A 13,820-nucleotide genomic window follows, 5' to 3' on the forward strand; every position below is an offset into this window, starting at 1 on the left:
GCGGTTTAGATTAGAATATAACAGCTTCCCAAATGGCTCCCTTCTTAGGGCACTACTTTTGAGCAGAGCCCATAAGGAATAGGGTTCTGTTTGGGACGTACTGTAGACACAACATCTGCTGCATGTGAAAAATTCAACATGTAAAGGTTTTGAATGAGTCATTCACTTAATGGAGTTTTGTCGGGTACATTACTCTACATGGCAGTGAAACTAAGCAGACGTGCTACCTGTCACTCTCTCTAGTCAGATCCCTTAGAAATAATGTTCTGTACATTTCTGTCCTCTATATGTTCTAATATTAACGTCATTACCATAATGTATGTTCTCATATTAACGTCATTATCATAGTGTATGTTCTCATATTAAAGTCATTACCATAATGTATGTTCTCATATTAACGTCATTATCATAGTGTATGTTCTCATATTAACGTCATTATCATAGTGTGTGTTGTCATATTAAAGTCATTATCATAGTGGATGTTCTCGTGTTGACGTCATTATCATAGTGTATGTTCTCATATTAAAGTCGTTATCATAGAGTATGTTCTCATATTAAAGTCATTACCATAATGTATGTTCTCATATTAACGTCATTATCATAGTGTATGCTCTCATATTATTGACATTATCATAGTGTATGTTCTCATATTAATGTCATTATCATAGTGTATGCTCTCATATTATTGTCATTATCATAGTGTATGTTCTCATAATGTCATTATCATAGTGTATGTTCTCATAATGTCATTATCATAGTGTATGTTCTCATATTAAAGTCATTATCATAGAGTATGTTCTCATATTAATGTCATTATCATAGTGTATGTTCTCACATTAATGTCATCATCATAGTGTATGTTCTCATATTAATGTCATTATCATAGTGTATGTTCTCAATGTCATTATCATAGTGTATGTTCTCATATTAAAGTCGTTATCATAGAGTATGTTCTCATATTAATGTCATTATCATAGTGTATGTTCTCATATTAATGTCATTATCAGTGGATGTTCTCACATTAATGTCATCATCATAGTGTATGTTCTCACATTAATGTCATCATCATAGTGGATGTTCTCATATTAATGTCATTATCATAGTGGATTTTATTACATCAACTGTCCTTCCAGCACAGCTGTCCACACCCACAAATGTTTAATGTATTAAAGTGGATAAAGTGAAAGCATATACATATAATAACATTTAATAACATATAGGGGCTGTTTCCCAGACACAGACTAAGCCTGGTCCTGACATTAAAAGCAAAAATGGATAATCTCCATTGAACATGCTTTAGTCCAGGATCAGGCCTAATCTGTGTCCAGAAATCCACCGGTTTCCTCTTTTTCACTGTTTTTTAAATTAGCAAAATAATGAATAAACTTGATCTGACTTGACATCTTCATGCATATAATCTGTGAATACAGGTTCAACCTAAGACTAAGGCACTAGAGTTGATTACACCACCTTCTGTTTTATCAGTAGAAGGACCATAACCTTTCAGGATTACCAGTTTTCCTCTACTCAGGTTTATAAATCACCAGATGAGGCCGGTTCAGACGAGGCCGGTTCAGATGAGGTGGGTTCAGACAAGGCAGGTTCAGACGAGGCGGGTTTAGAAAATAGTTTTTATTATTATTACAGCTTCAATAGTTTTACAGAGGTATTTAATGATTGATTTAGTGTTGTCCATATTATTATGTCTAGATAGGCCACCAGATCATTTATAAAAAATCTAATACAAATTAAAAAAGTGCAGAAGTAATTGCCATGTTTTGCAGAGGGGTCAAATACTTATTTCCCACATTAAAATGCAAATCAATTTATAACATTTTTGACATGCGTTTTTCTGGATTTTTTTGTTGTTATTCTGTCTCTCACTGTTCAAATAAACCTACCATTAAAATTATAGACTGATCATTTCTTTGTCAGTGGGCAAACGTACAAAATCAGCAGGGGATCAAATACTTTTTTCCATCACTATATACTATAGTAAAAGAAACCTGTAGTATATACTTTAGTAATTTAGTAGAGTTTTTGCAGACTGTAGTATACTGTATAGTATTTACTGTACTGTTTTTGAAGACTAGTATACTTAAGCAATAAGGCCCGATGGGGTGTGGTAATCAAATCATATAGTTTTAGTCACATACACATATTTACATTTACATTTACATTACATTTAAGTCATTTAGCAGACGCTCTTATCCAGAGCGACTTACAAAATGGTGCATTCACCTTATGATATCCAGTGGAACAACCACTTTACAATAGTGCATCTAAATCTTTTAAGGGGGGGGGTTAGAAGGATTACTTTATCCTATCCTAGGTATTCCTTAAAGAGGTGGGGTTTCAGGTGTCTCCGGAAGGTGGTGATTGACTCCACTGTCCTGGCGTCGTGAGGGAGCTTGTTCCACCATTGGGGTGCCAGAGCAGCGAACAGTTTTGACTGGGCTGAGCGGGAACTGTGCTTCCTCAGAGGTAGGGGGGCCAGCAGGCCAGTGGTGGATGAACGCAGTGCCCTTGTTTGGGTGTAGGGCCTGATCAGAGCCTGAAGGTATGGAGGTGCCGTTCCCTTCACAGCTCCGTAGGCAATCACCATGGTCTTGTAGCGGATGCGAGCTTCAACTGGAAGCCAGTGGAGAGAGCGGAGGAGCGGGGTGACGTATTTAGCAGATGTTATTGCGGGTGTAGCGAAATGCTTGTGTCACGGTTGTCTAAAGGAGCAGACCAAAGTGCAGCGTGGTTGTAGTTCCACATTTTATTAAATCCATGAAACTTTGCCGTTCATAAATAACTGAATTAACAAAACAACAAACCCGTGACGCAGAGAGAAACAAACACTACTCAAAATATAATAACCCACAAAACCCAGGAAGAAAACCCCTACTTAAATATGATCTCCAATTAGAGACAACGAGGACCAGCTGCCTCCAATTCGAGATCAACCCAAAAAACAACAACATAGAAATAGAAAAACTAGAACTTAAACATAGAAATACAAAACATAGAAAACACAAAACACCCCCTGTCACGCCCTGACCTACTCTACCATAGAAAATAACCTCTTACTATCGTCAGGACGTGACAGCTTGTGCTCCTAGCTCCAACAGTACAGCAATATCTAACAATTCACAACAATACACACAAATCTAAAAGTAAAATAATGGAATTAAGAAATATATAAATATTAGGACGAGCAATGTCGAAGTGGCATTAACTAGAATACAGTAGACTACAGTATGAAATGAGTAAAGCGGTATGTAAACATTATTAAAGTGACTAGTGTTCCATTATTAAAGTGACCAGTGATTCCATGTCTATGTATATAGGGCAGCAGCTTTTAAGGTACAGGGTTGAGTAGCTGGGTGGTAGCTGGCTAGTGATGGCTATTTAACAGTCTGATGGCCTTGAAATAGAAGCTGTTTTTCAGTCTCTCGTGTCCCAGCTTTGATGCACCTGTGCTGACCTCTCCTTCTGGATGATAGTGGTGGTAACAGGCCGTGGCTCAGATGTGTGGTGTTTTTGAGGACTGTAGTTTTATGGCAGACATTCTGTAGTAATTACTACAGTGTTTCTTTGCGGAAAATACTGTAGTATTTAATATAGTTTTCTACAGTATACAATAACATTCAATAATATGTACTACACATGATCGAGGGATACGACAATGGATTATAGTATTCTACAGTATACTACAGTTTACTACAGAATTCTATTGTAATTATTGTAGTACTGTATAGTAAACTGTTGTATTTTTCCATGTGGGCCTCCACCCCTCCACTCATCCACCCCTCCACTATTCCACCCCTCCACTATTCCATCAAACCACTATTCCACCCCTCCACTCATCCACTCCTCCACTCTTCCATCCCTCCACTCCTCCACTATTCCATCCCTCCACTATTCCACCCCTCCACTATTCCATCACCACTATTCCACTCCACTCTTCCATCCCTCCACTCCTCCACTATTCCACTCCTCCACTATTCCACCCCTCCACTATTCCACCCCTCCACTATTCCATCCCTCCACTATTCCACTCCACTCTTCCATCCCTCCACTCCTCCACTATCCCACTCCTCCACTATTCCACCCCTCCACTATTCCATCCCTCCACTATTCCACCCCTCCACTATTCCACTCCTCCACTATACCACTCCTCCACTGTTCCACTCCTCCACTATTCCACCCCTCCACCCCTCCACTATTCCATCCCTCCAATATTCCATCCCTCCACTATTCCACCCCTCCACTATTCCACTCCTCCACTATGCCACCCCTCCACCCCTCCATTATTCCATCCCTCCACTATTCCATCCCTCCACTATTCCACCCCTCCACTATTCCACTCATCCACTCTTCCATCCCTCCACTCCTCCGCTATTCCACCCCTCCACTATTACACCCCTCCACTATTCCACTTCTCCACTATTCCACCCCTCGACTATTCTACCCCTCCACTATTCCATCCCTCCACCCCTCCACTATTCCATCCTTCCACTATTACATCCCTCCACTATTCCACCCCTCCACTATTCCACTCCTCCACTATTCCACCCCTCCACTATTCCACCCCTCCACTATTCCATCCCTCCACTATTCCACCCCTCCACTCCTCCACTCTTCCATCCCTCCATTATTCTACCCCTCCACTATTCCATCCCTCCACTATTCCACCCCTCCACTATTCCACCCCTCCACTATTCCACTCCACTCTTCCATCCCTCCACTCCTCCACTATTCCACTCCTCCACTATTCCACCCCTCCACTATTCCAGTCCTCCACTATTCCATCCCTCCACTCATCCACCCCTCCACTCTTCCATCCCTCCACTCCTTCACTATTCCACTCCTCCACTATTCCACCCCTCCACTATTCCAGTCCTCCACTATTCCATCCCTCCACTCATCCACCCCTCCACTCTTCCATCCCTCCACTCCTTCACTATTCCACTCCTCCACTATTCCAACCCTCCACCCCTCCACCCCTCCACTATTCCATCCCTCCACTATTCCATCCCTCCACTATTCCACCCCTCCACTATTCCACTCCTCCACTATTCCACCCCTCCACTATTCCACCCCTCCACTATTCCATCCCTCCACTATTCCACCCCTCCACTATTCCACCCCTCCACTATTCCACCCCTCCACTATTCCACTCCTCCACTATTCCACCCCTCCACTATTCCACCCCTCCACTATTCCATCCCTCCACTCCTCCACTATTCCATCCCTCCACTATTCCATCCCTCCACTATTCCACCCCTCCACTATTCCACTCCTCCACTATTCCACCCCTCCACTATTCCACCCCTCCACTATTCCATCCCTCCACCCCTCCACTATTCCATCCCTCCACTATTCCATCCCTCCACTATTCCACCCCTCCACTATTCCACTCCTCCACTATTCCACCCCTCCACTATTCCACCCCTCCACTATTCCATCCCTCCACTCCTCCACTATTCCACCCTTCCACTATTCCATCCCTCCACTATTCCACCCCTCCACTATTCCATCACTCCACTATTCCACTCCTCCACTCTTCCATCCCTCCACTCCTCCACTATTCCATCCCTCCACTATTCCACCCCTCCACTATTCCATCACCACTATTCCACTCCACTCTTCCATCCCTCCACTCCTCCACTATTCCACTCCTCCACTATTCCACCCCTCCACTATTCCACCCCTCCACTATTCCATCCCTCCACTATTCCACTCCACTCTTCCATCCCTCCACTCCTCCACTATTCCACTCCTCCACTATTCCACCCCTCCACTATTCCATCCCTCCACTATTCCACCCCTCCACTATTCCACTCCTCCACTATTCCACTCCTCCACTGTTCCACTCCTCCACTATTCCACCCCTCCACCCCTCCACTATTCCATCCCTCCAATATTCCATCCCTCCACTATTCCACCCCTCCACTATTCCACTCCTCCACTATTCCACCCTCCACCCCTCCATTATTCCATCCCTCCACTATTCCATCCCTCCACTATTCCACCCCTCCACTATTCCACCCCTCCACTCTTCCATCCCTCCACTCCTTCACTATTCCACTCCTCCACTATTCCACCCCTCCACTATTCCACTCCTCCACTATTCCACCCCTCCACTCATCCACCCCTCCACTATTCCAACCCTCCACTATTCCATCCCTCCACTATTCCACCCCTCCACTATTCCACCCCTCCACTATTCCACCCCTCCACTATTCCACTCCTCCACTATTCCACCCCTCCACTATTCCACCCCTCCACTATTCCACCCCTCCACTATTCCATCCCTCCACTCCTCCACTATTCCACACTTCCACTATTCCATCCCTCCACTATTCCACCCCTCCACTATTCCACCCCTCCACTATTCCACTCCTCCACTCTTCCATCCCTCCACTCCTCCACTATTCCATCCCTCCACTATTCCACCCCTCCACTATTCCACTCCTCCACTATTCCAACCCTCCACTTTTCCACCCCTCCACTATTCCACTATTCCACTCCTCCACTATTCCATCCCTCCACTATTCCACTATTCCACTCCTCCACTATTCCACCCCTCCACTTTTCCACCCCTCCACTATTCCACTATTCCACTCCTCCAATATTCCACCCCTCCACTCCTACACTATTCCACTCCTTCACTATTCCATCCCTCCACCCCTCCACTATTCCATCCCTCCACTATTCCACCCCTCCACTATTCCACCCCTCCACTATTCCACCCCTCCACTATTCCATCCCTCCACTATTCCACCCCTCCACTATTCCACCCCTCCACTATTCCACTATTCCACTCCTCCACTATTCCATCCCTCCACTCCTCCACTATTCCACTCCTCCACCATTCCACTTTTCCACCCCTCCACTATTCCACTATTCCACTCCTCCACTATTCCATCCCTCCACTATTCCACTATTCCACTCCTCCACTATTCCACCCCTCCACTTTCCACTCCTCCACTATTCCACTCCTCCACTATTCCACCCTTCCACTATTCCATCCCTCCACTATTCCACCCCTCCATTATTCCATCCCTCCACTATTCCACCCCTCCACTATTCCACCCTTCCACTATTCCACCCCTCCACTATTCCATCCCTCCACTATTCCACTCCTCCACTCTTCCATCCCTCCACTCCTCCACTATTCCATCCCTCCACTATTCCACCCCTCCACTATTCCACTCCTCCGCTATTCCACTATTCCACTCCTCCACTATTCCATCCCTCCACTATTCCACTATTCCACTCCTCCACTATTCCACCCCTCCACTTTTCCACCCCTCCACTATTCCACTATTCCACTCCTCCAATATTCCACCCCTCCACTCCTACACTATTCCACTCCTTCACTATTCCATCCCTCCACCCCTCCACTATTCCATCCCTCCACTATTCCACCCCTCCACTATTCCACCCCTCCACTATTCCACCCCTCCACTATTCCATCCCTCCACTATTCCACCCCTCCACTATTCCACCCCTCCACTATTCCACTATTCCACTCCTCCACTATTCCATCCCTCCACTCCTCCACTATTCCACTCCTCCACTATTCCACTTTTCCACCCCTCCACTATTCCACTATTCCACTCCTACACTATTCCATCCCTCCACTATTCCACTATTCCACTCCTCCACTATTCCACCCCTCCATTATTCCATCCCTCCACTATTCCACAGCTCCGCTATTCCATCCCTCCACTATTCCACCCCTCCACTATTCCACTCCTCCACTATTCCACCCTTCCACTATTCCATCCCTCCACTATTCCACAGCTCCGCTATTCCATCCCTCCACTATTCCACTCCACTCTTCCATCCCTCCACTCCTCAACTATTCCACTCCTCCACTATTCCACCCCTCCACTATTCTACCCCTCCACTATTCCATCCCTCCACTCCTCCACTATTCCACTCCTCCACTATTCCACTCCTCCACTATTCCACCCCTCCACCCCTCCACTATTCCATCCCTCCACTATTCCATCCCTCCACTATTCCACCCCTCCACTATTCCACTCCTCCACTATTCCACCCCTCCACCCCTCCACTATTCCATCCCTCCACTATTCCACCCCTCCACTATTCCACCCCACCACTATTCCACTTCTCCACTATTCCACCCCTCCACTATTCCACCCCTCCACAATTCCACCCCTCCACTATTCCATCCCTCCACTATTCCATCCCTCCACTATTCCACTCCTCCACTATTCCACCCCTCCACTATTCCACTCCTCCACTATTCCACTCCTCCACTATTCCACTCCTCCACTATTCAACTCCTCCACTATTCCACCCCTCCACTATTCCACCCCTCCACTATTCCACTCCTCCACTATTCCACCCCTCCACTATTCCATCCCTCCACTATTCCACTCCTCCACTATTCCACCCCTCCACTATTCCATCCCTCCACTATTCCACCCCTCCACTCCTCCACACTTCCATCCCTCCACTATTCCACCATTCCACTATTCCACCCCTCCACTATTCCACCCCTCCACTATTCTACCCCTCCACTATTCCATCCCTCCACTATTCCACCCCTCCACTATTCCACCCCTCCACTATTCCACTCCACTCTTCCATCCCTCCACTCCTCCACTATTCCACTCCTCCACTATTCCACTCCTCCACTATTCCACCCCTCCACCCCTCCACTATTCCATCCCTCCACTATTCCATCCCTCCACTATTCCACTCCTCCACTATTCCACCCCTCCACCCCTCCACTATTCCATCCCTCCACTATTCCATCCCTCCACTATTCCACTCCTCCACTCTTCCATCCCTCCACTCCTCCACTATTGCACCCCTCCACTATTCCACCCCTCCACTATTCCACTTCTCCACTATTCCACCCCTCCACTATTCCACCCCTCCACAATTCCACCCCTCCACTATTCCATCCCTCCACTATTCCACTCCCCCACTATTCCACCCCTCCACTATTCCACTCCTCCACTATTCCACTCCTCCACTATTCCACCCCTCCACTATTCCATCCCTCCACTATTCCACTCCTCCACTATTCCACCCCTCCACTATTCCACTCCTCCACTTTTCCACCCCTCCACTATTCCACCCCCTCCACTATTCCACCCCTCCACTATTCCATTCCTCCACTATTCCACCCCTCCACTATTCCATCCCTCCACTATTCCACTCCTCCACTCTTCCATCCCTCCACTCCTCCACTATTCCATCCCTCCACTATTCCATCCCTCCACTATTCCACCCCTCCACTATTCCACCCCTCCACTATTCCACCCCTCCACTATTCCACTACTCCACTCCTCCACTATTCCATCCCTCCACTATTCCACCCCTCCACTATTCCACCACTCCACTATTCCACCCCTCCACTATTCCACTCCTCCACTATTCCATCCCTCCACTATTCCACCCCTCCGCTATTCCACCCCTCCGCTATTCCACCCCTCCACTATTCCACCCCTCCACTATTCCACCCCTCCACTATTCCACCCCTCCACTATTCCACCCCTCCACTATTCCACCCCTCCACTATTCCACCCCTCCACTCTTCCATCCCTCCACTCCTCCACTATTCCACTCCTCCACTATTCCACTCCTCCACTATTCCACTCCTCTACTATTCCACCCCTCCACTCATCCATCCCTCCACTATTCCACCCCTCCACTATTCCACTCCTCCACAATTCCACCCCTCCACTCATCCACCCCTCCACTCTTCCATCCCTCCACTCCTTCACTATTCCACTCCTCCACTATTCCACCCCTCCACTATTCCACTACTCCACTCCTCCACTATTCCATCCCTCCACTATTCCACCCCTCCACTATTCCACCCCTCCACTATTCCACCCCTCCACTATTCCACTCCTCCACTATTCCATCCCTCCACTATTCCACCCCTCCGCTATTCCACCCCTCCGCTATTCCACCCCTCCACTATTCCACCCCTCCACTATTCCACCCCTCCACTATTCCACCCCTCCACTATTCTACCCCTCCACTATTCCATCCCTCCACTATTCCACCCCTCCACTCTTCCATCCCTCCACTCCTCCACTATTCCACTCCTCCACTATTCTACCCCTCCACTCTTCCATCCCTCCACCCCTCCACTATTCCACCCCTCCACTATTCCACCCCTCCACTCTTCCATCCCTCCACTCCTCCACTATTCCACTCCTCCACTATTCCACTCCTCCACTATTCCACTCCTCTACTATTCCACCCCTCCACTCATCCATCCCTCCACTATTCCACCCCTCCACTATTCCACTCCTCCACAATTCCACCCCTCCACTCATCCACCCCTCCACTCTTCCATCCCTCCACTCCTTCACTATTCCACTCCTCCACTATTCCACCCCACCACTATTCCACTCCTCCACTATTCCACCCCTCCACTATTCCACTCCTCCACTATTCTATCCCTCCACTATTCCACTCCTCCACTATTCCATCCCTCCACTCATCCACTCCTCCACTATTCCACCACTCCACTATTCCACCCCTCCACTATTCCATCCCTCCACTATTCCACCCCTCCACTATTCCACCTCTCCACTATTCCACTCCTCCACTATTCCACCCCTCCACTATTCCACCCCTCCACTATTCCACCCCTCCACTATTCCATCCCTCCACTCCTCCACTATTCCATCCCTGCACTATTCCATCCCTCCACTATTCCACTCCTCCACTATTCCACCCCTCCACTATTCCACCCCTCCACTATTCCACCCCTCCACAATTCCATCCCTCCACTCCTCCACTATTCCATCCCTCCACTATTCCACCCCTCCACTTTTCCACCCCTCCACTATTCCACTATTCCACTCCTCCACTATTCCATCCCTCCACCCCTCCACTATTCCACCTCTCCACTATTCCACCCCTCCACTCCTCCACTATTCCACTCCTCCACTATTCCACCCCTTCACTTTTCCACCCCTCCACTATTCCACTATTCCACTCCTCCACTATTCCATCCCTCCACTATTCCACCCCTCCACTATTCCACCCCTCCACTATTCCACCCCTCCACTATTCCACCCCTCCACTATTCCACTCCTCCACTATTCCATCCCTCCACTATTCCACCCCTCCGCTATTCCACCCCTCCACTATTCCACTTCTCCACTCCTCCACTCTTCCATCCCTCCACTCCTCCACTATTCCATCCCTCCACTATTCCACCCCTCCGCTATTCCACCCCTCCACGATTCCACCCCTCCACTATTCCACCCCTCCACTATTCCACCCCTCCACTATTCTACCCTTCCACTATTCCATCCCTCCACTATTCCACCCCTCCACTCTTCCATCCCTCCACTCCTCCACTATTCCACTCCTCCACTATTCTACCCCTCCACTCTTCCATCTCTCCACTCCTCCACTATTCCATCCCTCCACTATTCCACCCCTCCACTATTCCACCCCTCCACTATTCCACCCCTCCACTATTCCACCCCTCCACTCTTCCATCCCTCCACTCCTCCACTATTCCACTCCTCCACTATTCCACCCCTCCACTATTCCACTCCTCTACTATTCCACCCCTCCACTCATCCATCCCTCCACTATTCCACCCCTCCACTATTCCACTCCTCTACTATTCCACCCCTCCACTCATCCACCCCTCCACTCTTCCATCCCTCCACTCCTTCACTATTCCACTCCTCCACTATTCCACCCCTCCACTATTCCACTCCTCCACTATTCCACCCCTCCACTCATCCACCCCTCCACTATTCCACTCCTCCACGATTCCATCCCTCCACTATTCCACTCCTCCACTATTCCATCCCTCCACTCATCCACTCCTCCACTCCTCCACTATTCCACCCCTCCACTATTCCACCCCTCCACTATTCCATCCCTCCACTATTCCACCCCTCCACTATTCCACCTCTCCACTATTCCACTCCTCCACTATTCCAACCCTCCACTATTCCACCCCTCCACTATTCCACCCCTCCACTATTCCATCCCTCCACTCCTCCACTATTCCATCCCTCCACTATTCCATCCCTCCACTATTCCTCCCCTCCACTATTCCACTCCTCCACTATTCCACCCCTCCGCTATTCCACCCCTCCACTATTCCACCCCTCCACTATTCCATCCCTCCACTCCTCCACTATTCCATCCCTCCACTATTCCACCCCTCCACTTTTCCATCCCTCCACTATTCCACTATTCCACTCCTCCACTATTCCATCCCTCCACCCCTCCACTATTCCACCCCTCCACTATTCCACCCCTCCACTCCTCCACTATTCCACTCCTCCACTATTCCACCCCTCCACTTTTCCACCCCTCCACTATTCCACTATTCCACTCCTCCACTATTCCATCCCTCCACTATTCCACTATTCCACTCCTCCACTATTCCACCCCTCCACTTTTCCACCCCTCCACTATTCCACTATTCCACTCCTCCACTATTCCACCCCTCCACTCCTCCACTATTCCACTCCTTCACTATTCCATCCCTCCACCCCTCCACTATTCCATCCCTCCACTCTTCCACCCCTCCACTATTCCACCCCTCCACTATTCCACCCCTCCACTATTCCATCCCTCCACCCCTCCACTATTCCACCCCTCCACTATTCCACCCCTCCACTCCTCCACTATTCCACTCCTCCACTATTCCACCCCTCCACTTTTCCACCCCTCCACTATTCCACTATTCCACTCCTCCACTTTTCCATCCCTTCACTATTCCACTATTCCATCCCTCCACTATTCCACCCCTCCACTCATCCACCCCTCCACTATTCCACCCCTCCACTATTCCATCCCTCCACTATTCCACCCCTCCACTATTCCACCCCTCCACTATTCCACTATTCCACTCCTCCACTATTCCATCCTTCCACCCCTCCACTATTCCATCCCTCCACTATTCCACCCCTCCACTATTCTACCCCTCCACTCCTCCACTCTTCCATTCCTCCACCCCTCCACCCCTCCACTATTCCATTCCTCCACCCCTCCACCCATTCATCCTTCCATCCCTCAATCTTTATGCAGTCACCAGGATAGAAGGAAAGGATAATTAAACTGCCATTCATTCATTCATTCATTTGACCTCTGATTACAGAGAGGCTGCAAACTAATACAAATCACACAGCGTGGGATAGTAGTAAATTAATGCATCCCAAATAATTGCCTATTCTCTATTTAGTGTACAACTTCTGACCAGGCCTCATAGGGCTCCGGTCAAAGGTAGTGCACTGTATAGGGAATATGGGGCCAATTGTGACATCTGTGTGAGAGGGAGCGGTGGCTCACTAACTACAGTATAGTGACTAGTAATCTAATAGGGAGTGTTCTCCTCACAGTAAGATATGGGTTTAGTATGTATGTCCTTGGTGTCACCCACCCAGAGCCAGCCTCAGACTTAGCCCATGGCTGTATTGTAATATCAAGAGCTAACCATGTCATATCATATGAACTAGGCAATAGCCTTACCACAGTTAGAACATTGAGACCGATATTTCACTGGATGTATAAATGTGAAGTATCCGGTTGGCGTTTCCACCCACTACCAAATATGGTAGTAAGAGGATGCCCACTGGTGGTTAGTGGGAGAAGATGGAGCTAGATGTGGTCTATCTTGGTTTAGTTATAAAAAATCTTTGGCCTTACCCTCCATTTTCCCTTCTGTCTTCATGCTTTTGTCTTTTTACACTGTATAGTACAGCCACAGGGGCTTGGCTGTGTATAGCGCTGATATCCACACACACACACATTTACATTTACGTCACTCACACACACACACACACACACAC

This window comes from Salmo salar, chromosome ssa05 (genome assembly GCF_905237065.1).
Source record: "Salmo salar chromosome ssa05, Ssal_v3.1, whole genome shotgun sequence".
In the NCBI taxonomy this organism is placed as follows: Eukaryota; Metazoa; Chordata; class Actinopteri; order Salmoniformes; family Salmonidae; genus Salmo; species Salmo salar.